The sequence below is a fragment of the Phoca vitulina genome, unplaced genomic scaffold (assembly GCF_004348235.1).
Source record: "Phoca vitulina isolate PV1807 unplaced genomic scaffold, GSC_HSeal_1.0 scaffold40, whole genome shotgun sequence".
In the NCBI taxonomy this organism is placed as follows: Eukaryota; Metazoa; Chordata; class Mammalia; order Carnivora; family Phocidae; genus Phoca; species Phoca vitulina.
The window spans coordinates 3,677,376-3,704,050 of NW_022589743.1; the positions used below are offsets into that span (position 1 = coordinate 3,677,376).

A 26,675-nucleotide genomic window follows, 5' to 3' on the forward strand; every position below is an offset into this window, starting at 1 on the left:
TTTTTATATAATGTTTCTTAATCTAAGGAAAACCACAGCTCTTCACAATATATGTGCTATAAATAGATGTAATAAAAAACCTGAATAAGTATTTATTTGCTTGCTTGTTTTGTTTTTTAAATAACTTTTGTCATTACTCAAATCCAGTCAGTGGTCAAGAAAACCAAGCCAACATGACCAAGCAGGTTGCCCAGTCAGAGGCCTGAGGACATATGACTAAATTTAATTTCCCTTCGTCTATTTATGTTGGAGAAAAGATTTCAGTCAGTAATGTGGACTCTGACTCCACATATACTTCCCTTACCACAATCAAAGAATTTTCAAAGTAGTTCACATCAATGCAAATTTTCTATCACTACTTTTGGCAATATCTTTAAGAAATGTGGCTAGAGCGACCAAAGATAGTTCTGATCACAGAAACATTTTTCAAGTAATCACTCTCTCCTTCCTCAGCTCCTCCCCGCTAAAAAACCACATTTATCTAAGAGTCACAAAGTTCCTGTCAGATAAGTACTAGTCTCTTTTATAAATGGAGGAAACTAAGGCCCACTGGCTAAAAGGTGAGTCAGAGGGATTCTGAAAGAAAGAGCAAGAACTAGTTGAATATATAACTGCTATGCTCTTTTCTCCCTTAAAATCCAACCAGAAGACAGATGACTTTGTTTTTTTTTTCTGGAAGTGGAGGGGAGAGGTGGTGGTAAGGAGATTATCTAGATTTTCTCATATTTTTATAATGAACATATATTTCTATAATAAACAAAACATCTAATTGTGCTAAATTATAAACTAAAAAAATAAATGAATTCATCATACCCATTCAGATTCAATATACAGGTCATTTAGATGCAAGTGTTAATGAAAGAAAGTTGGAAAAAAAGTGCAATCATAATTTAAGCACAAAAAACACTTAAAATCTACACCAAGCCTCCAAATATCAGCAGGCTCTTAGTCAACAAATACTTATTGAGCACCAATAATATGTGAGGTGCCACAGACATTATTGTGAACGTAATAGATACAATCCCTGGTCTCAGGAGGCTTATGGATATTGTCAATTAGTTTATAAGTAGGGTGAGCATATGTTCTACTTTGCTGGGCAAAGTCGTGGTTTATACCTGTTTCTCCCAAAGTAATTATTAAGAATGCCCCTCTCACGTATCTCCCAGTCTGGACAATAAATTATATGGTTACCTACTCATGCAAAAACAAACTACTCTTCCCACAGGGTAACATGTTTGTAAAATATATATCATTTCAAGGCTTTATCTTTCTTTTTAAATTCATTTATTCCTTTTTATTACACATTAAATTTTCTTAAATTATAAAAAGTTACTTATTTTATTTTTTAAAGATTTCATTTATTTATTTGATAGAGAGATAGCACAAGTAGGCAGAGTGGCAGGGAGAGGGAGAAGGAGAAGAAGGCTCTCCGATGAGCAGGGAGCCCGATGCGGGGCTTGATCCCAGGACCCTGGGATCATGACCTGAGCCGAAGGCAGCCGCTTAACTGACTGAGCCACCCAGGCGCCCCAAAAAGTTACTTATTTTAGATATTATCTCACTTTGCTATATGTACTTGTTATACAATGAAATCAAAGACTGGCTTTAATTGAGTAAGAGGAAATCAAAATCTGATTTTATCACACCAAAAAACGTATACAAATAAATCAAATGAATAAAAAAACCAAAAACTTTAAAGACTATGAACCCCTGAGGGCAGGTAGTTCTTTTCAAAATACTACTTCAACATTCTAACCTGTGTTTAGCTCAGTACTGAGAATGTATTGTGGTTTTCAGATATTTCCTATTAAAAGGAAAGAGGACAGAAAATGTATAAGATGAGTCTGGAACATCTTGTCATAATGGAAAGCAAGGAAGCTATCAAAGACTACGAGGGCTGTTTCAAAAGACTCAGGGGGCGTCTGGGTGGTTCAGTCAGTGGACTGGCTGAGCGTCTGACTCTTGATCTCAGCTCAGGTCTTGATCTCAGGGTGGTGAGTTCAAGCCCCACGTTGGGCTCCGCACTGGGCATGGAGACTACTTAAAAAAATAAATAATAAAAATAAAATAAAATAAAATGCAACTCTGTGACACTGAACATTAAAAAACAAAACAAAACAAAAAAGACGCAGGAGCCAGCCTGATAAGCTCCTAATGGACAAAGATAGAACAACTGAGTATCAACAAGGATTAACAACAGCACTGGACTGAAACACATCAAATATGCTTAAATCCATTGGTTATCTTTAGCGGATACTAAAAGAACCAACTCATTCTTTTGAAAACTGGTAAATGAAGGGCAAGAATCAAGCATTTAGTCTGCCGCTCCTATCAGATCTATACCTTAAAGAAACTAAATACCTGTTGAGGGGAAATTTCTTTTTATAGAGGTATTCCAGCTAATAGTTGAAGAAGAAATTATAGCATTTGATATTATTTTGCAACCCCTAATGAGTAGATATAGGAAAAGATCATCACTGGCTGATTAACAGTACCAAAAAAGAAACAACCAACACTATATGTCTCCGGGTAGAATTGTATGCCGGCACCTATTGAACAGTCTTCCCCTGACATCCACAAGAAAAACTGAACCTCAGTCTGATCAAGCTTGTAGATCTAAAAACCAACCAATTTATAAAAAATAAAAGGGACTGAGGAACATGTTAAATGACACCACATGGATACAATCGGCAAAATCCAGACTATGAGAAATTATACAACAAATGATCCGGATTCTTCAACTAAAACTGCAAGAAAAAAAAAAAAGAGAAGGAAGGAAGGAGCACCCACAGATTAAAGAGACTTAACAGGCATATTAACTATTCATTCTTCTTTGGACTCTAATTCAACATTCTAGCCAGTGTCTGTCGAAAAAACAAACTGAAAAAACAATTATGAGTTCACTGGGAAATATAAACACTGATTGAATACTTAATGATGTTCAGGAAGTTTTTTAGTGTATTAACAGTATTGCAGTTGTCTTATAAAGAAAGAATTCTTATTATTTATAAAGAATATGATATGATGTCTAGAATTTTTTTTAAGTAATTTCTACACCCAGCATGGGGCTCGAACTCACAACCCAGAGATCATGAGTCAGATGCTCTACCAACTAAGCCAGCTAGGTGCCCCTAGAATTGCTTCAAAGTAATTGGAGAGGGGAGTGTAGTGAGGGTGGATATATATGAAACAGACTGGCCATGGGAAATGGGCATATTAGGTTTGTCACACTTTTTATTTTTTATTACTTTTTTAAGATTTTATTTATTTATTTGAGAGAGAGAATGAGAGAGAGAAAGAAAGAGAGCACAAGAGGGGGAAGGGTCAGAGGGAGAAGTGGGCTCCCTGATGTGGGACTCGATCCCGGGACTCCAGGATCATGACCTGAGCCGAAGGCAGTCGCTTAACCAACTGAGCCACCCAGGCGCCCGACACTTTTTATTTTTTATATTTGAGAATTTCTATAATATAAATATAAAAAGGCTTTCTTTTCAAAAGCAGCATTATCTCCTTTGAAAGACCAAAAACAGTATCACAATTTAGAAACATAATAGGACCCTAACCTGACATTGGAGAAAAAAACATTCTAACAACTACAATTAAATCTAAGTTAACTTTTTGCTATGACTAAGGAATTAGAGAGCAAGTAAAATATAGTGTGAGAATCCCTTCATACTAGGACTACTGTATATTTTATACAACTTAAACTCGTATCTCTAAAAACTGTAACGCAGGCAATATGGTACATTTCTGATTTAATAAAATTTTGATACCATATATGCTCACACATAATGATCACACATAAAGGAAAAATTAAACATGTTAGAAGTGAAACAATTCACCTAGGAAGGTCACCACTCAGTCAAGATTAGAATCCAACCTTCTGGACAGTAGCCACCACTATATTTTGCTTTGAATTTTCCAAGGACAGAATAAAACCAAGCCCCAAACTATGTCCTTCTGTGGAACTAAGCAGATCCGGCTGCAGGTGAGGCTGCAGATCCATATCGCTCAAGTGCACAACCAGTGTTTCCGCAGGAACTGGCATTCAAGCTGCTTTCTATGTGTTCTCGAGCTGATACATTACACAGCGGGTTCTGCCACCTTTGTATACACAGGTCCACCTAAGAGACTGTTAGGCAAACACAGAACACACACATTTACAGACACACAGGCACGAGCAGAAGATCATTCCATATGGGTTTCTAAATTTGCCACACTGGGGGCGCCTGGGTGGCTCAGTTGGTTAAGCGACTGCCTTCGGCTCAGGTCATGATTCTGGAGTCCCAGGATCAAGTCCCACATCGGGCTCCCTGCTCAGCGGGGGGTCTGCTTCTCCCTCTGACCCTCTTCCCTCTCGTGCTCTCTCTCATTCTCTCTCTCAAATAAATAAATAAAATCTTAAAAAATAAATAAATAAATAAATAAATAAATTTGCCACACTGTGAGATGACCGGGATTCTCTTCTTATTCAGTACTGTGGTGGTGGCATTACTGTGAGCACAACGGTTTGAAGCGTTTCACTGCACAAAAATCGGACGTAAGCACAGGTGATAACCACAGTTCTCACTGTTGAATAAAAACCCACCTTCCTCCCTTCCTGGTTTGCTCCCTCCATCCTAAGTCAGCAAATATCACGTGTCCTCAATTCTGAGCCATACATTTGTTTCTAAAACAAGACTGCTACATTATTTTCCCTCAGTTCTAGGATGCTACTGATTTTAAGTGTTTATTTTATGGTCAAGTCTATGGAAGATCCAAATGAATCAGCTATAGTCTCTGGCTGAGGCTCCAAACCTCCTGCTCATTTTTGGCTGTTCCCTCTCCCGTACCCCACTATGTAATGAACCAACAAGTCTAGGTTTACAAACTGCCTTGTCCTCCCTGTTCCAACTGCTAATACAACCTCCCAGTTCAGGCCCTAATCACCTCATACACAGATTATAACAGGCTCTCTGACTCCCTCTTTTAAACCACTTTACATAGAGATCTTCTAAACTGCATTTCCCTAAAGAATTTGGATCATGTAACTCCCTAGCTACAAAACCTTTATTGGTTTCTAAAGCCTTGGAATAAAATACAGCTCCTCAACAGAGCATTCCAAAAGCCCTCCACCATCTGAGCCCCACTTTTTCTGTCTTGGCTCCCAAAGGCCTCCTCTCCTAACATCCTTGTACTATTCCTCAAACACACCTTGATTTTTTTCCACCTCTAAACCTTTGACTATGTCATTCTTTCCTTCCACCTAAAACATGGCTCCCCTGCTGTTCGATGATAAAATCCTAGCCATCTTTCAAGACCTAGCTCAAATGCACCTCCTTCTTGAAGCTTTTCTTGACCACATTTTTGTTTCCTAGAATGCTTAAGAGGATTCTTTTGTTTAGAAAAAAATGTGGCATGTTAATAGAGGGAACACTCAAGAGTTCCACTTATTTTGGGAGGAGAGTGATTTTTAAAAATCCACATCTACTTGATGTTGCCAATTCCTTCCTCCCCTTCCATAAATCAAACAGTTTCAAGGAATGATTCAAAGTAATATCATGAGTTTAGATGCCATGGTTTGCCTTAGGAGGTATTCTTTGCATTAGCAAGTGTGGAGTAAAAGATACCCAAGTACTTCCCTGTCTATCATGGTATTCCGCCTCAAGGCCAGCACCTTTTTCTGAAGAGCCATCTAATACTTAAATTCTCTCAGAGCCAGTCATCACAGAGTGTGAAACCATCCACCATAGTAGACTGGTGACTACCACTTGTGATTAACAGACAAGTTAATTTCCTGGTAAACAAAAGATGGTTGTGTCCCATGTGCTCTTGGAGACAGCAACTTTTAACTATACTGGAAAGGGACCACTGAGCAAGAGTTACACTCACCCACATTATAGATCATGTTTTTATATGGAACACAGAGGGGTGGGGAAAAAATCTTCAAGCGTACCCTAAAACGTACCCTAAAATGGCCTTGGGCAGAACTGTCTGTAAATGCCAAAAGATAACTTTCAAGGTATTAATGTTAAAGATAACTTAATCTAAGTGGAGATCTAGACACATTATATATGATATATATATACCATGTATGACTAAAATTAATCTATGAACAGATATTCGAGCTCATTTAAGCATAAAGTTTAAAAGCCTGATTTAGGATGTTTCCAAATAGAAAAGGGATATTAGTTGAAAACGTAGTGAAATCTGAATTAACTCTGGAGTTGGCAGTAATATACCAATGCTGGTTCCTCAGTTTATGTAACACTTTAACATGGTTAGGTAAGAATTTAACAATCAGGGGAACTGGATGAGGGGTATACAAATACTCTTCCTGCAACTTTTCTATAAACCTCAAGCTATTCCAAAATTAAAAACTTATTTTAAAAAATTTAAAAAGAGGGGCACCTGGCTGGCTCAGTCGGTGGAGCATGCAACTCTCGATCTCGGGGTTGTGAGTTCAAGCCCCACATTGGGTGTAGAGATTATTTAAAAATAAAATCTTAAAAAAATTTAAAAAGAGACTTATTGGGATAACACCAATTGAGTTATAATCACTTTAATTAAAAGGTTTTCTTTGAATTAAAAAAGCATGTTGCTTTATCTGTTTACTTTTCTCCAAAGTGAGATTTTTAAAAACTGACTTTGTCTTTTCAAGCTTTGCTGTTTTTAAACATTCTCAGGTTTACTTGGTAAAGACTATCAATTAGCAAATAGGCTGGGTTTTTTCAACAGGATCATGTACAAACGTGTGTACATATGGTTTGTGGCTTGAATCCCAAATTGGCTAATACCAAGATAGCCTGACTGATGTATGACATTACCTGGCACAGCCCATTATCAAAGTATGGTGGAACCTTCCTGAGAGGGGCTCAGTGCTATTTTCCTAAGTGTGAAGTGTGCATACTTTTGGACCCAGCCATCAAAGAATTCACCGTTAGAAGATAATGCCACAAGCATAAAAAGATGTGTATACCAGGGCATTCACTGTAGCATTATTTATTGTAACAAAAAACTTGAAACCTAAATAATGGTATGCACAGACATTGGCATACTACGTAGCCATCCAGATGATGATATAGATTTATATTAATTAACAAAGAAATAAGTCCACATCGGAAAAAAAAAAAAAAAGACTAAATGGTAGGATCATGCCATCTCATTAATGTAAAAACCATGTCCTTACATGATATGTACAGTCATACCCAGAGATATCTCAGGATGGGGTGAGGGTGGGGAAGGAGAGACTTTATTTCTTTGTATTTTTCTGTAATCCTTAAATAGTTTTAAATAAGCATGGATAATTTTTTTAGAAAAATAATAAAGCTATTCTTCTTCATGCTATATAGAAGCAATTTGTCTCAAACTCAAAAAAGTCATTAAGGGCAAGTTCCTAAATATGTAATCTTTTAAAAAAGTGATCCCCCATTCATGACAGGAAATGGCAAAATATTTGTGATTAAATTTTATAAACTGTAACCCTAGAAAGCTAAGAAATAGTTATATTATAAAAACATCAGACATTAGCCAAAAGATTCTAGGTTGTCAATGTTAACAGTAACATTAGCTATGTCATTTTTGCTTCTAGATGTGACACACACCATCACAATATTATGTTTAGCTCCAAAAGACAAACTATAGTTATAAGTATCAAGTAATTCATATGGATTCTATTTATAAATATGTATACTGCTTACAGTGTTTTTACTTTAGCTCAGAAGATCTGTCAATAGGCTTTTGGTGCATAAGCGAACACAAATCTGTCCTCTTGCCAAGGATTTCTCTTTCCACATCAATGAATTTGGGAATTACAGGAGAACTTACAGCACATTCAATACTCCCTATTATATGAGAGACAAGCAAACAAGATGCTCAGAAAAGTTAAAGGGCTCCTTTAAGTCAGTAGCTAGTTGACGGCAGAGTTGGACCTACCACCCAGATTCTTGTCATAAGGCTCAAAATGAATTATTTCTCTACACCTGTTAGAACGGCTAAAATGAAAAATACTGACAATATCAGGTGCTAACAAAGATCCAGAACAACTGGAACTTTCATGTTTCCGGTGGGGATGCAAAAGAGCACATTCGCTCTGGAAAACAGACTGACATACGGACTACACGACCCAGTGATCCTGTTCCCAGGGAGTCACTCTAGAGAAATGAAAACTCACATTCACCCTGAAACCTGTCCATGAATATTTCTGGAGGCTTGGTTCATAATCACCTCAAAATGGAAACAATCCAAATGTCCTTCAACAGGTGAATGGAAAAACAATCTGTAATCCATCCACAGAATGGAATATTACTTGGCAATAAAAAGGAACTGCTGATACACACAAAAACTGGGATGAATCTCAAAGGCATAATGCCAAAAAAAGTCAGTCTCAAAAGGTTACATATGGCATGATCCCATTTACAGAACATTCTCCAGAAGAGAAAAGGATAGGTATGAGCAACAGGTCACCGCTTGCCAGGGATGCGGTGTGGGGGAGTGTATGAAGGCAGCAGCAGGAAGTTTTTCAGGTGATGGAATTGTTCTGCATCCTGACTGTGGTGGTGGTTACATGAATCGCTAACATGTACTGATATTCACAGAACTGTACACACCACAATGTCAATTTTACTGTACGTTAATTTAAAAATTAAAACAAATGACTTATTCAGTCTCTGGTTTCTAAAAGCCAGAAATATTTATGGATTTTTAAATTCTATTTTTTAAGCTTCAGTTTTTTGTTTTTTTTTTTTGAAGATTTATTTAGTTGAGAGAGAGAGCATGTGTGTGTGCAAGTGAGCAGGAGGAAGGGGCAGAGGGAGAGAATCTTCAAGCAGACTCCTTGCTGCGTCAGAGCCCGGTGCGGGGCTCGAACTCACAACCCTGAGATCATGACTTGAGCCGAAATCAAGAGTCAGATGCTTAAATGAGACTGAGCTGCCCAGGTGCCCCTAAACTTCAGGGTTTTGTTGTTGTTTTTTTTTAAGAATTTTCGTTTATTTATTTGACAGAGACAGCGAGAGGGAACACAAGCAGGGGGAGAGGGAGAAGGAGAAGCAGGTCCCCCGCTGAGCAGGGAGCCCGATGCAGGGCCCAATCCCAGGACCCCGGGACTATGACCTGAGCCGAAGGCGGACACTCAACGACTGAGCCACCCAGGTGCCCCAACTTCAGTTTTTAATTAGCAAAATAAAATGATTTAACAGGTCCTTGCTTATGAAATCTCTTTGCCAAGAAAAGAACATATTTAACTTGGCAAGTTACATAACCTCACTTTGTCTCAATTTCCCTGCTGGTAAAATGGGGCAATAATAATACACTACCTCAAAAGGTTATAGAGGATTAAATGGCAAATGTTTTGTAAAGGTTGATGAATAACAAAACTACAGACAGTATATAACTCTGGGACAGAAATGAAAGACAATGCCAACCAAGTAACTTTAAAGTTTTATCCTTCTGGAGAACTAGGTTCTGATGGGTGCTTTTCTGATAGAGCTGTCTCTAAAATACAGTCCAACCCTGGAATCAGATTTTCACACAGAAGTAAACGCTCACTACTGAGTCGTTGGTAGATTTTTATTCTGTAACCATTCTACATAAGCAAATTATTGTCTAAACCAGGCTCTGTGTTAAAGAAAGTCATATTACAGAGTTTAAAAAAAAATCTTTCCACATATTCGTTAATCCCCTCAGTTCTACCTAACTTAATAAACAAACAGGTAGAGTGTGTGTGTGTGTGTGTGTGTGTGTGTGTGTGTGTGTGTGTGTACTAGGCAATAGTAGGGGTACTACCTCTTGGAAGACCATAGCTTAAAACACTAAGCAAGGGGCGCCTGGGTGGCTCAGTCGTTAAGCGTCTGCCTTCGACTCAGGTCATGGTCCCAGGGTCCTGGGATCCAGCCTCGCATCAGGCTCCCTGCTCTGCGGGAAGCCTGCCTCTCCCTCTCCCACTCCCCCTGCTTGTGTTCCCTCTCTCACTGTGTCTCTGTCAAATAAATAAAATCTTAAAAAAAAAAAAACACACTAGGCAAAATGAGGATCCAACCTCAACCCTTCTAGAGTTTTTGGTCTTTAAGAATTACCTTTCTACATGGAATAAGGTCATAAATACAATGATTTTCTTCATGCCACATGACTTGGATTTCTACTTCAAACATAAAATTCTAAGCATAGCTTTTAATTTGAGCACTCTCCCAACCCCCTTTAACCCAATAAGCATTTGTTTAGCATCTACTTCAAGAAAATAATTTTCGTTAAGCACAAAAGGATGATTTTCACATAGGGTGATTTTCAAACTGCCTGACCCACCCCAATTTTGCAAAATGAAATGGAATAAAAAAACAACAGACTGCCTAACGACCAGTAAGGGTAAGTACTGTTTCATGAAGTTTTTGTTTCAGTTGTGGGTGGGGGTATGAATGTGAGAGAACACACGTGACCACACGTGTACTGCTTCTTACTGGGGGTCATGGTCAAAAAGCTTAAGAAAGAGTGCTAGAGGGAATTCAATAAACAGTTCTGGATTGAGAACGGTCCATTTCTGCAATATTTGGCTTCTGTGGACAAGTCTTTTAGTGCTCACTGCAGCACCTGACCTTAGAGACAGAAGTGATCTTCAAAGAAAAAGAAAATCTAACTTTCCATTTGAGTTGATGAAAAGGTTGAAGAGAGACTGGGAGGTGGGACAAACTGTCTTTTGGATATTATTATAATACCTGACAAGGTGGAATAGATGCAGACGTGTATACATTCTTTTTTTTTTAAGATTTTATTTATTTATTTATTTGAGAGCGCATGCATGCACGCAGTGGGGGGAGGGGAGGAGGGGCAGAGGAAGAAGGAGAGAAAGAATCTCAGGCAGACTCCCCGCTGAGCAGGGAGCCCAGACCTCACAACCTAAGCCAAAACCAAGAGCTGGTCACTTAACCAACTGAGCCACTCAGGCGCCCCAGAAGTGTATACATTCTTTCCCACAACCTGACAGGAAGTAACTAGCCATTTGAAAGTAGAACATTTTTGTACTATGCATGTATTTTCCAAATTTAATTTAAACATTGTGTCACTTACCAATATTATTTAACTTACCACATTATACAAGATTTAAATATACTTTATGTCAAACAACCAAATATTTTCTTTTAGAGCAGAACAAGATACACCTTAGGATCATAACAGTTAAAATGTATCTGCTTTGAAAAAAAAAGTCTTCACACTGTATAATATATATAGACTTTTTCTCTTTGTGAATAATCTTGTAGATAAGAACTATCTTCCAAAATAATCTGGTTTTACCCACTAGGAGACTATAAATAGGTTTATTTTTTAAAAAGATCACTAGGAGCGCCTGGCTGGCTTAGTCAGTAGAGCATGCAATTGATTCTTAGATTTGGGGTCATGAGTCCAGCCCCACGTTGGGGGTAGTGCTTACTTAATAATAAAAAAATAATAAAAAAATTTTTTTGAGAGGACTCGTCCACTAAAACTTATACTAAAATCAGTTTTCATATTTAAAACCTTATTACAGGGGCGCCTGTAAAAAATTGTATTTTTTTTAAAGATTTTATTTATTTATTTGACAGAGAGAGATACAGTGAGAGAGGGAACACAAGCAGGGGAGAGTGGGAGAGGGAGAAGCTGACTCCCAGCTGAGCAGGGAGCCCGATGCGGGGCTCCATCCCGGGACCCCGAGATCATGACCGGAGCCAAAGGCAGACGCTTAATGGCTGAGCCACCCAGGTGCCCTCCTTATTACAATTTAGACAATTTCCTAGCTTATTTCTTCTCCAGACCAGATAAGCTAAATATGACTTTCATGTGCTAAATCTAACAAAGTCAATGCTAAAATTGCTACCTGCCTCGGAGCATCAGCTTAGGGAGCTGCTGTAGGGCAGTGTTTCTCAACCTCAGCACAGCTGACGTTTTAGACCAGATCATTCTTTGTTGCGAGGGGCTGTCCTGTGCACTGTAGGAAGATCCGCAGCCTCCCAGGCCTCTGCCCGCTGGATGCCAGCAGCCCCCCCGGAGCCCCACTTGTGTCAATCAAAGGTATCTCCAGACAGTGCCCAACGCCTCCTGGAGGCAAAACTGCCCTTGGTTGAGAACCACTGCTTTACAGGTTTATATTTTAATCATTATTTCCATGTTTGGGCAATAAGAAGGAGAAAATGACAATAGTGCAATTACAGCAAAAAAAGGTGACCAAATGCACTTTTCAACAGAAATGATGGCGCCCCAGCAGTGATTACAGCACCTGGGCCCGCAGGAGCACCTTCCCCGCCAGGCTCGGCGGCAGGCCCACTGCACTTCACAATATTCCAAACCAGGTTAACGATACTTAAGTAAGTTTCTCCTGTTGCTATTTGTTTAAAACCTTGGGTTTCCAAAAAGTTTAAATATACCACAGTTATAAAAATATTAAGTAAACATTTTTAATAATTAGCAATGCAAGAGGGATTATTATATCATTATTATGAAATGAAGCAATGAAAGAAATATTTATCAGGTACAAAGATCTTTCAAGAGACGTAACTATTTTTAAGACATATTCTGTCATATTTAACCCCTCTTTAAGGATAAAAATATATAGGGTTTGCTCTCAGGTTGACTTGGGGATTTTCTTAATATTGTAAAAATCCAAGCTAGGTCTTTGAGAATGTACTCAAAAAAAAAAGGTTTGAAATTATTTTGCCCCACTAAATATTTCAATATTTAATTTAAAATAGGACATTATAATTTTCCTATGGATAGTTGAGGGATACTTTTTAAATGAAAAATTATTTAGTGGGTATACATTCACGTGGATCAAAAAAAATTTTTTTAAGATTTTATTTATTTATTTGACAGACAGAGAGACAGCGAGAGGGGGAACACAAGCAGGGGGAGTGGGAGAGGGAGAAGCAGGCTTCCCGCGGAGCAGAGAGCCCGATGTGGGACTCGATCCCAGGACCCTGGGATCATGACCTGAGCCGAAGGCAGACGCTTAACAACTGAGCCACCCAGCCGTCCCGGATCAAAATTTTTAAGTACAGAAGAAAATATAGTGAATAGAGCACCATTACACATGATAGCCCAAATCAGAAATAATCCAAATGTCCATCAATGGTAGAATGGACAAATAAATTATAATACATGCATACATTTGCATATTATATGAGGAAAAACTAATTATTGTTATACACGAAAAAATGAGTGAATTTTATAAACATTAAGTTTGAGCTAAGGACACCATGCACAAATGAGTACATACTGTATTCCACTTATGTATAGCTTAGAGATTTTCCCACAGCAACACATGAAGAGTTTCCTCATTCTTTTTTGCAGTTATAAAATTTATTCTACTGCATGAATATACCCTAATTTATTTACAATTCTATACTGACATACATTAGGTTTTTCCCAAACTTTTGTTGAGTTTATTTAGATGAATTTGTAGGCTAGAAAGAAAACTGTAAGGCTCTCTACAAGGAGGATCTTTTAGGCAAGGTAACTTCAAATCCCAGCTTGAACAGTATATTATTACAGGAAAAGTCTCTGGACATCTGGGTCACAGTCTTAAGAGGAATTGGGGAAAATACATAGATTTACCTATACAACTAAGACCACACTCTCCTCATCCCCTCAAAACAAAACAAAATCAAACAACCCAACACTTCATCATGTGTTTCAATGTTCACAGGCCACTGACGTTACTTTATGAAAACAACTCATAAGGGCCTAGTGATAAATCTCATTTTGTAGGCCACACAGTGCAATTAGTAAGTTATATTCCATTGAATCTCCAAAACTGAATCAAAATTCCAAAGCTGAAAAGTCTAAATTCCAAAGCGGTTAAAGACTCTATTCTTCACTAGCATTAAAGACAAAAGGAATCACCCAACACTGTATATCTTTGTGAAATCCAGCTAAGAGTAAGAACCCTCTGATACCACACGCATAGCAAGATCAAGAAATCAGGCTCTGGAGCCACACTCCGCATCATTTCTATTTCTGTTCCCTTCCAACAGTCCCTTCTCGCTACACACTGATTGGTTTATCAAGAAACTGACAGGAGCAACTAGATCTCCGCTAGGCCATTTGACTCCAGTAAACCAGAAAAAATAACAGTTAAAAAAAAAAAAATAGCACCCTCCTCCCCAGAAAAAGTTTTCTTAGCAAAATGTATTATCGTTGAGAAAAAAAATATGTAACTCAATCATCTAAATTTTATTTGTTTAGTTAGTCTGGGCTCACATAGCGTAAGTGCTCTTATTATTATTATACATCTGGGTGAGATTAAATTTTTTCAAGTGTTCTGCAAAATCTAAGGCAAGTCTAAGACCATTATTTGCCAATCCTTCTTTATCAGCAATCCAATACTAGTGACTGATTCCATTGATGGGAAAGCCCTAGGTGGCTCAATAATAAAGAAAATACGGATTAGCACAGTCCCCTGAGGTAAATCCTAATGCATTATTGATGTGTCTACCTTATCAGAAAAGTCTCTAGGTAACTCTTGGGGGTTCACAGACTTATCACAATGATATCCTGCAAAAATGACAGAATAATTCTACAGAAGCCAAGAAATTCTATTTTTAAAACTGTATACATGCCCCTGAATCTACTCTCCAAAGCAATCTCTTAAACTATATTTTAAAGAGGAAAAAAATGTCATATTTTACCATAAAATTACCTTTCAGGCTAAAAACAAGGCTAAGGAATACACACACACAATCTGTAGGTATAGGCCTAAAGTGGAGAGTTGATAAAATTTGACAGGTAAGGGAACTTTACTTTTCTTTCCTTCACCCACCAAAGCAAAAATGCCTAAGGTACTCAAACTTATAACCCTAATAACAGTTTATGATCAAAACCTCAGATGAGCGATGGGAATTCTTCAGGAGAAAATGTTCATAAGTGTTTTTTAAAATCATACATAACTGCTATATAAACAAACAGATTAACTAAAATAAGCATCTGATGTCTTCACTGATTCTACTAAGCACTTTATGGCTTGCATTAACCATGAAAATTTACACAAGGCTTTGCACGTGATTCAACTCTGGACACAGAACTCATTGAGACACGTTTATGTCCTAAAACACCCCTTTCACCACACAAGCTCTGAATAGGCTTAAACCAAGACAGCCTGTGGGTAGCACTGCAGAATTTGGAGCTAAGTTTTATTGTCTCTACCACGTTCAGCCAGCCATAGAGCAACAAATCAAAGTTCCAATATGCACACTGCACCTGCAAGACTTAGGTATGCTCCAAGTCAAATATTTGCTATTTTTTCATCCCAAATCTGCGCAAATGAAAGTATGCAGGTCGCAGCACCAGACCTCTTGTCAGCCAAAATGATCTCTATTTCCCACATCAGCCGTGTCCTACTGTTTTTGAGTCCTTCAAACGGACATGTGCCAGGAACTGTGCTCGCAGCTTGCATGTATTATCTCTAATCCTTAAAACAAATCCCATTCTACTGTTGAGCTAAGTGAGGCCAGAGAGGTCAAGGTGATTTGCTCAATGCCGTAGAGTCAGTAACTGGTGGAGCTGATTCAAATCCTGTTCTGCCAGGCTCCGAAGGACCATCTCCCTGATCCTCCTTCAGCTAAATTCACTACCTGCAACACCGGTTCCCTCTATCAAAGTAAATTCAAGCGTTAATTGTCAGAAATGGTGACAACAGCTGAGAAGACTATCATACCTAAAGCTGGAGCACAAGACCCAAGAGTTCCCTGCCAGGAAATGCAGTTACCTCCTTTAGAATAACTAGTTCCAAAAGCTATGGTTCAAAATATAAGAGAATTCACAGGGGTTTTTGTTGTTGTTGTTGGCTGTCTCTTCACGGACTTTTTACAACAAGGGAAATGAAACTCAAGAGTATATTCACATTCTTGGTGAAATTATCTAAAACCCTTGAGTAAAGGGTGATTTTTTTTTTTTTAACACTTTCTTTATCACTTTTACAGGTTACTTCTTCGACAGGCTCTAGACATTCAAAAACAAAATCAAATCAGTAGCATTACTAATCAACTTTTTTCTACAGACTTGAAAAGTATTTTCTTACCACACTACAAGATTACTTCCCATACTTTGAGCAGAAATGGAAACAGCTCTGGGTGTCACGAATTACATCTTGAGGCCACAGTTGCAGAAAGTAGGTGCTGTTTCCCTTGAGTAGGAGCCGCTGATCTGAAACCTCCTAAGGGAAGGGTGTCTGAGGAAGAGTGCTGAAGAAACTAAAGCAAGCTGTTTATATTAATGAGGGAGCTGCTGGCCCCACTACTCCTTAAGTGTTTCACTGCCATGCAATTGTTTTCCAGCCTCCAAGCTCTGAATCTGGCAGACAGAATGCTGTTCTCACAGCCATACGTGTTCTATGATCAGCTGCTCTGTGGTGTGTGGGTGTTTAACTAGGTAAGTGACTGGTTAGAAGAGGTTCTGCAATATTAAATCAAGGAAGCACACTGTCCCCTGAGATTTCAGTGATCTGTCACTCTACGACGCTGACAAAGTAACATATTTGCAACGTTGAAATGGTCTGGGTTTAGGATAGGCAAATAATTTCCGACAGTAAAGCTTCAGGGATGACATGAACAAAAAATATAACCTGTAATATAAGCCACTTCAAGCATGTTTATTAGATAATAAAAAATGCAATATTTGCCATCTCAGCATGCTTTCAAACTTCATAGGGTACACTGCCTAATTATTAGAATAAATGCTATTCTTCAGGTGTGTGGAACAGGTTCTATGCAAGATTCCAAACCTCCCCCACTGCCTTCCAAAACAAGTTAATACCATGAATTGGGTAGCCTCTCAGAACCCCAAAAATGTAAAAAATAAATAAATAAAAGGTCTCAAAGGATTCTTTAAGTAAAAAATATTGTCAGAGCTGTAAGCTCCTGGAGAGCTGGGGACTATGTTTCTTTAATGTCACTGCCCATCACAACACCTATCACAAGTGGAATAAATCCCCCTTGGTTGAAATATAATCAAAAGGCAAAAGCTGGATGCAGAGTGATTTAAACAAGAATAGCTGATATTTATCCCCTGCTTGTTGATAGAATAGTGCAACGTTCATCCCTTGTTCTAAATTCTAAACACGGGGACTGAATTCCCTAACTGCAATTAAGATCCTCCCATTAAAACAAAACTTTAAAATGGATGGTTCTGGTGGCAGTGTCACCCTGAATAAAGACATGAAATCATATTTAATAAAGTTGAAAAAATCTGCACAGAGCAGGTGCTCTACTATGGGAATGATAAAGCCTTCTTTTAAGAAATCAAGTCAACCTCCATCAACACATCATGGATAGGTATCATGAAACAGACCACTGACTTTGCTGTTGAAATATGCTACATTTAGAAAACAGTGCAAGGAACATACATCATCAACTGGTCAAATTCAAACCAATTATTTTGACTCCAGTTTTAACTTTTTCTGAAATTCTCACATACATCTCCTTTTTACAGGAAGACAGGGAACGTAATGGAAGAACAAAACACAAGGATACATATATCATCTACTTTGTTGCTTACTGCTCAGGACCAAAGTACTGTAATGCCAATCCTCAAGAAACAAAACACAAAACTCAAGTTCCTTTCACTTTTGCATAATAGAGATCTCAACCTGACTGTCCCAGGACTAGCTTCAAGAGGACTGTAATTGCATGCAAAAATCATGAGAGTCTCTTTCATGAAAAAGAGGACCCTAAAGGCTTTCATGATTCTCAAAGAAAGGTTAAGAACCACTGAAGCAGACATTTCCAGAATCACTAAAACTCAGAGGTGATCATTTTAAACAAAATTATACTAAAGGTAGTATCTATCAGAATACATGTGCACAGTCCTGACACAGGACTGTAGCTGACCACTCTCAAATCAGCCCTAGGCGGGAACATCCCCTGCATTCGTTGCACACACATGCTAGCCACAGCAGCTCGTCATTCCTTAAGCATACACATGTTGTCAACAAAGCATGTGCTAGTTGCCATTCCCAGAACAATACACAGGCCTGGCCATCTCTGGGGAAAAAAAAAAAATACACATTCTTCCCAAAACACCACCCTATGTAGTTACTATGCCTTGACGACCGATCTTACATATTAAAACAAAATAAATGGAAATGCCCACACACATGTATCTAATCGACTGAGGAAAAAAGCATCACTCAGGTATTACTCAGGGCACACCGGAGATGCAGATCAGGAAAACACTATGATAACGATGCTTGAACATGGGGACAATCAAAGACAGACTCACGCAGGAACATCCTGAGAACATGGTTGTGGAAAGAACCCCTCTCCAAAAGCAAAAGCACATTCCTTTGATTGGCACAAGCCATTCCTGACAATGGATCCGGAATGACAGGGGCTGCTCTGGCAATCAGGAAGAGTGTGTGTGTGTGTGTGTGTGTGTGGTTGTGTGTGTGTGTGTGTGTGTGTGTGTGTGTGTGTGTGTGTGTGTGGTGGGGGAGGGATGTACTTAAATGTGATCAAAGACTGGCCCTCTTCAAAGAAGAGCATATGGGATCTCAAATCGTGAAGACAGACTTCGAGGGTGAGGCAGGGGCATTTATCATTTCTACAGGAGACATCCCTCGACAATGAACATGTTATGTGCAGATGTAACGGGGGTGTCACCACCTTTAGTGTCTCCCATCTAAGAATCTTAAGTAGAGCCTGATTGGAGGGGAGGAGGAGGTGGGGGTGGAGAAAGGTCTGCATTACCCTCTGGGGTGAGTGTTGGGCGGGTGTACACTGGATGCATTTTATCTCGAGCGGCACAATACTCCCAGGGGTTGGAGGTTTGGGCGCAACCGCAGGGCCCGGGAGGCAATGGGTGCACGCCACCAGCTGCAGGGCAGGGGAACGCTCGCTGGAGGACCGGTGCAAACCTCTCCTTCGGCCCGCTAACCCTGGCAACCCCAGCCTCCCCTCGGGCCTCGGGGCGAGCGGGCTCTCTGCAAAACTGGAGCCCGGCCCGGGTCCGGGAGCGAGGGGCCGAAGGAGCAGAAGCGGGCGCCCCCGGCCCGAGCTCGCGGCCAGAGGAGCGCAGCGCCCCGGGCCTCCCCGCCGGATGGGGGCTGCTCCGGCCTAGTGCACGCAGCTGCCTCGGCGAAGGGTTAACCCGGCGCCCGAGCCCCGGCCGGCCCGGCGGGCGGCGGAGAGGAAGGGCTGCTGCAAGGGGCGCAGCCGCGACTGTGGCGTGTGCGTGGGGGGCAGGGGCCCCTACTCACCCTGGCCGGCCGCCTCCGCCTCCGCCGCCCCGACCGCCGCCTCGGCGGTCCATCCCTGCGGCGGGGGGCCTGTAGCCGCGGCGCTCGAGTAACAACCGCCGGCCGGGCCGGCCCCTCCCCCCGCCCAACGTCTGTCCTCAGGGCCGCTCCGCAGACCCGGCCTCGGCCGCCGCCGCCGCCGCCGCCGCAGCGCTACGTGGCCGCCGCTCCGACGTCTCGCGACTCCCTTCCGAGCGCGCGAGGGCGAGCGGGGCCGGCGGGGCGGGCGGCGCGCGGGGAGGGAGGCAGGGGAGGGGGTGTGCGTGTGTGGTTGTGTGTGCGGAGCCGGGGGCAGGGAGGGAGGGCGAGCGGCGGCGAGAGCGCGCGCGCGCCCGCGGCCCCGTCCCTCGCCCGCCCCCCCCCCCCGCCCAACGGGGAGCCGACACCTCCCTCTGCCCGCCCCCCTGGCATCCCGGCCGCTGGGCGCGGCGGCGCGCATGCGCAGCCCCTCGGGCAGGCCCTGGCGCACCTTTTCTCCCCGCTGCCACAATGTGAGCGCCCCGCCGCCCAGATAACCGCCGACTCCCGCTCCACCCCCGCCTTCCCCCACTCCGCCCACTGCCGAGCGCCCAGGTAAAGGCGTGGACTGCGCGTGCGCACCGCTCTCCCTGGGTCTGGGGGCGTGGTTGCTGAAAGGAAGCCAAAACGCAGAGTGGGAGGGAGCTTGGGGCGGAGGGTGTGAGTCTCCCCGAAGTAGGGGCGGGTTAGGATTAAGGAAAGGTAAAGTGAAGAAAAGGGGCCGAAGTAGGAAAGTGGGCCCAAGTGAGACTTAGAAGTAAAGGAGCCTTTGGCTTATGAAATAAAATTTAAAAAGAACCCGTGGCCTCTGTTCCTGGAGGCCTCTGTTACTGGAGGGTAGGGTGAGTGACAGAGGACAGAAATAAAGGAGGCAAAATATAAGCAGTAGTGGTCAGTCACCAGATAAATGGGACAGCTAATAAAACCTGAAGAAATTTAGAGATTGCCGGAATGGTCAGAAAAACAAATTTAGAGCGGCGTTTCTTCTGTGGCCAGGAATAGAGCATGTGTGTGTGCTTGAGACATTGAACTGCTGCAAGAAAGGAAGCCTCCATTGAAAGTATTACAGCATTATGACTAATTAGCTATTAATCATTAATATAATTAATGGTACTATTAGCTAAAAGGTAGCATTTATCCGAGTTCCGAGCCAAGAGAGGGTGTCCATAATTGCAAGTGCTTGGCATACAGAGAGAGGAAGTGAGGCAGGCAAGGTAAAGGCCTAGGGAGGAGAGGACCCAAGACAGCAACTTGGAGGGTCAGGATGACCCTTTCCCACGATGAACCAAACTTCCCTGATGTTTCCCAAATCTTATCTCCATTGGAACTCCTCATCCTCCTTCCATTATTAAAAGCACACTTAACAAATGCCTTTGCATTAAGACCTATCTCTTTACACATTTTCAATACAGATGCAGCTACTTCTCTCCAAAACAGCCACCCCTCCCTCTCCCCCACCCCTGGAAAAAAGTCCCTATAGCAAGTAAAATGGCCTGAATCTGGGATAGGGTTAGGGGAAGAGATTGAAACTTGATACACAAAAGGGTTCCAGGGCTAGCCCTGTCCTTGGCACCTTCTGAAAACAAATGCTCAGTCTTTATTATACTTGGACTCCACATTCCAGGGAGTGTAATTTGGCACCTTTGGGTTGTGTTCCTCAGCAGTGAGCGTCTTCAGTGGATAAACACTAAAGGTGACATCATAATTCAGCAGGTAGAGAGAAAATCTTCAGGCAGAGCAGGAGGAAATAAGCATGCATAAATAATAAAAGGAAAGACTTAAGGGCATCTGGTTGGCCCAGTTGGTGGAGCATGTGACTCTTGATCTCAGGGTTGTAGCCCTGAGCCCACCTTGGGTGTAGAGATTACTTAAAACAAACAAATAAATAAATAAAATCTTAAAAAAAAAAAAAGATTTAATGTAAGAAAGAACTTGGCCTCCACGGGCTGGTGAGCCCCGAACATCTGACTGAGATGTCTAGTTTTGCCCTTCTAGGACATTTAATCCATTCCCTACTCTGCCTGTCAGGGCAATCCAGCTTGGAAGACCAGTGTGCAGAGCGATGGCTAAAGAAGCAAGGTAACCTTCCAAGTGTCTATGACTCTCCACCCACAGGCCAGCCCTCTGAAGGGCTCCTAGTAATTAGAACAGTAATATTATTGCCTTCCACTTGAGGAGTGCTTTATGGTTTCTGCAGGGAAGTTATGTCCATTATCTCATGAGATCTTCCAACAACGCTGTGAGGCCGGCAGGACAGGTATTATTCCCAATGAAGGAAATTTGGGCCAAGGAACGCTTAATGGCCCAGTCAATCACTCAACCTAGAAAACAATGGAGGGTTTGACTCTGAAAGACTGCTACATATTCCTGTGGGTAAAAACAGGTAGCCTTGGCACGTGATAGAGAATAATTCAGTTCTACACACCTGCATCTCCTTTCTTTCATGTGTTTTCCCCTTTTCTTCTCTTCAGGACCCTAGGACTTGCCCCTGTGTTTCTGAGGCCTCGGTGACCAGTACTTTGGAAGGCCTTGGGCCGCAGGACTTAGCAAGGAGATCCCAGTTGCTCTGCTCTCTCTTAACTCTTCCCTTTCATGTATTTACCCACAGCAGGGGCTGCAGACCAGTGTCCTCTCTCGACATGTCATAAGAAGAGGGCCTCTGCTCTCAGCCAGACTGCTAAGCCCATGCCCCCTTCTTCAGTGGCTGGCATTACAACTGACAGTCAATGCAAGCACCATTAATTTTTTTTTTTTTTTTTGCAAGCACCATTTAGCACCCACAGCTGGTCTCACTGGAAGATCGGGCTTCTGTCAACCAGGTTTCCTGGCCTTGGATAGTTCTTCACTAACTTCTTCATTAAGGCAGTGGACAAAACCCAGTAGAAGCCATTTTCTAAAAAAAGATTTTTTTTTTTTTAAATAAAAGAGAGAGAGAGGGAGAGAGCATGAGCCGGGGGAGTGGCAGAGAGAGAGGGAGAAGCAGACTCCTCATTGAGCAAGGAGCCCGACACAGGGCTTGATCCAAGAACCCTGTGATCATGACCTGAGCCGACGAAGGCAGTCACTTAACTGACTGAGCCACCCAGGCGCCCCACAGAAGCCATTTAAAAAAAAGGTTTAGTGGACACACACATTTGCATGCACGCACACACACACACAGGAATATTACTCAGCCATAAAAAAAAAGGATGAGATCTTGCCATTTACAACAACAAGGAGGGACCTAAAGGGTATTATGCTAAGTGAACTAAGTCAGAGAAAGACAAATACCATATGATATCAGTTAGAAGTGGAATCTAAAAAACCAAACAAATAGCAGAATCAGACCTACAAATGCAGAGAACAGACTGATGGTTGCTGGAGGGGAAGAAAACGTGGGGTTGGACAAAATGGGGGGAGGGAAGTGGGAGGTACAGGTTCCCAGTGATGGGATGAATAAGTCACAGGAGTAAAAGGCACAGCGGAGGGAATATCATCGGTGATATTATAATAGGATTGTATGGTGACAGGTGGTAGCTACACTCCTGGTGAGCACGGCATAAGGCAGCGAGAAGCCGAATCGCTCTGTTGTACCCCTGAAACTAATGTGACATTGTTTGTCAACTATACTCAAATAAATAAATAAATACTTTTAGTATAAAGTTCTGCACACTTTGACGGTTCTGAAAATCTTCAAGGATTTCATTTAAACAGCAGCAGATACATCTGGTTCTTAAACGGCCTCATACAAGCTCCCAGTTCACTGCATTTCCTCACTCCCCAAGCTTCCGGGAATGTACCCACAGTCCCTAATAGTTCTTACCACCTCTACTTAAATAGGGGTGGTGGCTGTGGCTCTCTGTCCCCTCATTAATCTAAGCCGCTTCTCGCACAGCAGACTTGGGGCCAGGGCCCTGGTCATGGGCTCCTAGGTTCTCATACCTGCTGTGCTGCAACCTTTACTCAATCCCTTCACCTTTTAGACTTTGCAGAGAAGACGGGATTATCTGGCTCTTAGAGTCTTCCAGATCTGATACCTAGGATTCTATTCTAGAAAGTTGACTTTGTTTGCTAATATCTTACAATGCCATTCCTTTGCTGAGAATCACTAACCAGTTCCTATCTCTGAGCCTTTCCTACAAGAAGCTGCCCCCTTCACAGAATGGATAAAGCTGGCCCGGACTCTCCTGGTTTATTCACTTCTCTAAGTGACGGTGTGTAGAGACAGCTCAGAAAGATGGACTTCAGGCTTTTCTGTCATAGGGCTTGCATGCATATGTGCCCTCGTGCGGTGTGTATGTATGTTTCTGTCCAGTCTTAAAGGGATATGGGTCAAGGGCACTTTCGCTCTGTGATCCCTCACCTCCCACCACACCTGCTTGAATTCTAGTGAAGAGGCGAGATAAATGCCAGGATGTCCTAGAAGAAAAAGAGAGCACACCCTAAAAGGCCAGACCCATGAATGCAGCTGTTTTGCATTGGGGATGGAGGTGAGGGAGGCTATTGGGATAGCCAGTGTCCCTTTGGGCAAAGCTTGGTTTCAGCTGCAACATGGCCTGAGGCCATCATTGGGCTCACAGCCTGCTGCAGCTATGGTCTCTCATCAAAATGCATTTTATAATTATTTTTTTAATATATAGATATTTATAAGATTTTATTTATTTATTTATTCGTCAGAGAGAGAGAGAGAGTGAACAAGCAGGGGAGAAGCTCCCCACTGAGCAAGGAGCCCGATGTGGGGCTCGATCCCAGGACCCTGGGATCATGACCTGAGCTGAAGGCAGACACCCAACCCACTGAGACACCCAGGCACCCCTCCCCTGCCCATTTTTTTTTTTAAAGATTTTATTTATTTATTTGTCAGAGAGCACAAGCAGGGGGGAGCGGCAGGCAGAGGGAGAGGGAGAAGCAGAGTCCCCGCTGAGCGGGGAGCCCAATGTGGGACTCGATCCCAGGACCCTGGGATCATGACCTGAGCCGAAGGCAGACGCTTAACCAACTGAGCCACCCAGGCGTCGCTTTTTTTTTTTTTTTTTAAACAGCAAATAAGAACGAGGTCTGGATTTTAAGGGTCAAATGGCCAGACTTGGGTCTCCAGGATCCAAGTCCCGGACTTTGTGACATGGTGCTGCAGCCCTTTGCTGGATACCATACAATGCAAATTAAACAGATGTAGTCTCTGCTCTCTGGAAGTTTGGACTTAAATGGACAGCCACAATTCCGGCAAACATAAAAGGACAAAGTGATTCATAGTCAATTCACGTGTGCTAGTAAATAAATGAGTTAAATAGATAAGGAAAGCCATGTTTACCTGATCTACTAATTTTTTTTTTAAAATCTATTAGTAGAGAGGGCAATGTTAATGAGGCGCAGGTCTTCAGCCAGGCCCACCTCTGCCTACTTTGCACATGGAAAAATACTGTAGTTATGCTGCACGCTCTTTCGCTCTTTCGGTTCCCTGTCTTCAACAGTGTGTCACCGTTCCCGGAACAACTACCGAGTGTCACACAAGGTGGGAATCAAGAACCGTCATTATGAAATCATCTCTGCCCTTCAGTGACATCTTCAACCCTCTTCCTAAAGCAAACCACTGCAAAAGCTTCCATTCACTCTGCCTCTACGACCTCTACTGATGGGAAAAGGACAGATCAACTCAGTGCCCATCCTATTGTTAGAGGGCCTGAGATTCATGTTTATCCATGCAAGACAGCCAGTTAGGAGAGCACAGAGGTAGATTTGGAATTGGTACTATTCCAGAGAAGCAAGGCCACCACTCCACCTGCAGCAGCTTAGCTTCTGTGTATCTAAGCGAAGGCAGAGAGGACCCTGGGGTTAGGGAATGTGGGCAGCTGAGGGCAGGAACCCCAGCAGAACATCCTCCTATGACGAACTATAGCAGCCCAATACCTCCCCTGGGGGTTCTGCCTGAGGGTCTGTCTCCAGCAGAGGGATCTAAGGCAGTTAGGTCCGAATTGTGTTTGAGTCTTTAAAGAGGCTCACAGATTCTTTGAGGCCGCATGCTTAATTGTTGTCTGTAATTGATGTGACATGTGCCCCAGAGGCATGCACTGAGGTCCAATTGAAGTGATGGTTTTTTAAAAAATTGGAATTAATTAATTAAAGAAGGCAGCTGTACTGGGCTGTGAGTTAGTGCCAAACTCCGTAACCCTAAACCAGCCGACCCACCCGACCGGCCTCACCACCTGAGGAACAATCCTGAGGTTCTCACGGAGGTGGGATGGGAGACCCGGGACGCAGTGCAGGAAGCGAGGGCTGCAAGGGAGAAGTTGGGGGGTGGTTGTGGTGGGGGGGTCAGGGGACCCTCTCCTTTCATAACCCCCCAGAATCTTGGCTTTTGTTTGGGTGCCAAAAGAAGTGTGTTGGGGGGCTAGGGAACTGCAGGAAAGGGAAGGCAAGGTCCAAGGAGGTATGTGAGATTATGGGGAGGGGCAGTCAAGGGACAAGAGGGGGTTCAGGGCTGGGGTGTTGGCCGCGGCGAAGCAAGATGGACCTGCTCAGGTGAGGACTACGAAGACTGGGGGTGGAGAGGACCCTGTGGGTGGAGCTCAGAGGAGGTGGAGCCCGGGTGTGGGGGCGGGAACATGGCGCCTGGGGCCTCTGGCATTCGGAGGAGGTATTAATTAAACCCCTGACCTGAGGTGGTTAACAAAGCTGTGGCAGCTTTTCATATGAGTTGAGTTAATAACAATAATAACAATAATAATAACAATTAACGATAATGAGACCTTATCTACAGCAAGTTATTCCTAGAGCTTTGTAGGCATTAAGTCATTAATTCCTCTGGCCCCTCGGGCCACCTTTTTCTAGCGGTAATGGGAGTGCAAGAGGACACAGACAATCCTTGTGCCTTTCGGCCTGTTGCCATTGACTGGGCGGGTTAGTTCATTACAGAGAGAGAAAATCCAGGGTCCTTTAGGGCTTCATAAACTGTTATAAGCTTTTTCATTTATTTAGAAATGATGCGTAAACAGGATGAGTACAGAAGTGTAGAACTCGGTCACCACAAATGCCTAAAGAACTTTGATGTGAAAACTCAAATGAGAGTCATCATCCTTATCCCGGTCAAGATCAAAGACAATTAGAGCATGCATTGTGTAGCACGTTTTTATTTTTATTTATTTATTTATTTTAAAGATTTTATTTATTTATTTGACAGAGAGAGACACAGCGAGAGAGGGAACACAAGCAGGGGGAGTGGGAGAGGGAGAAGCAGGCTTCCCTCCGAGCAGGGAGCCGGATGCGGGGCTCGATCCCAGGACCCGCACCATGACCTGAGCGGGAGGCAGACGCTTAACGACTGAGCCACCCAGACGCCCCGTGTAGCACGTTTTTAAACAAAAAATCTCAGTATACTTAAACAAGGTATCCTGGTGGTCCTTAGGTCACAGTGGTAAGATGATTCTCCCCATTGTTACAGGAGGCATGT

At 42.4% G+C, this 26,675-nt stretch overlaps 1 protein-coding gene across 3 annotated transcripts in view; it reads right to left on the bottom strand.

The window, feature by feature from the left end:
- Positions 1-19,471, bottom strand: part of ZNF652 (zinc finger protein 652) — a 58,028-nt gene extending 38,557 nt beyond the window's left edge. For all 3 annotated transcript variants that reach the window (XM_032428534.1, XM_032428532.1, XM_032428533.1), the window contains exon 1: positions 19,193-19,471. The gene's annotated coding sequence lies outside the window, so the exon portion shown is untranslated. The remainder of the gene's footprint in view (positions 1-19,192) is intronic.
- Positions 19,472-26,675: the final 7,204 nt, after the last annotated feature.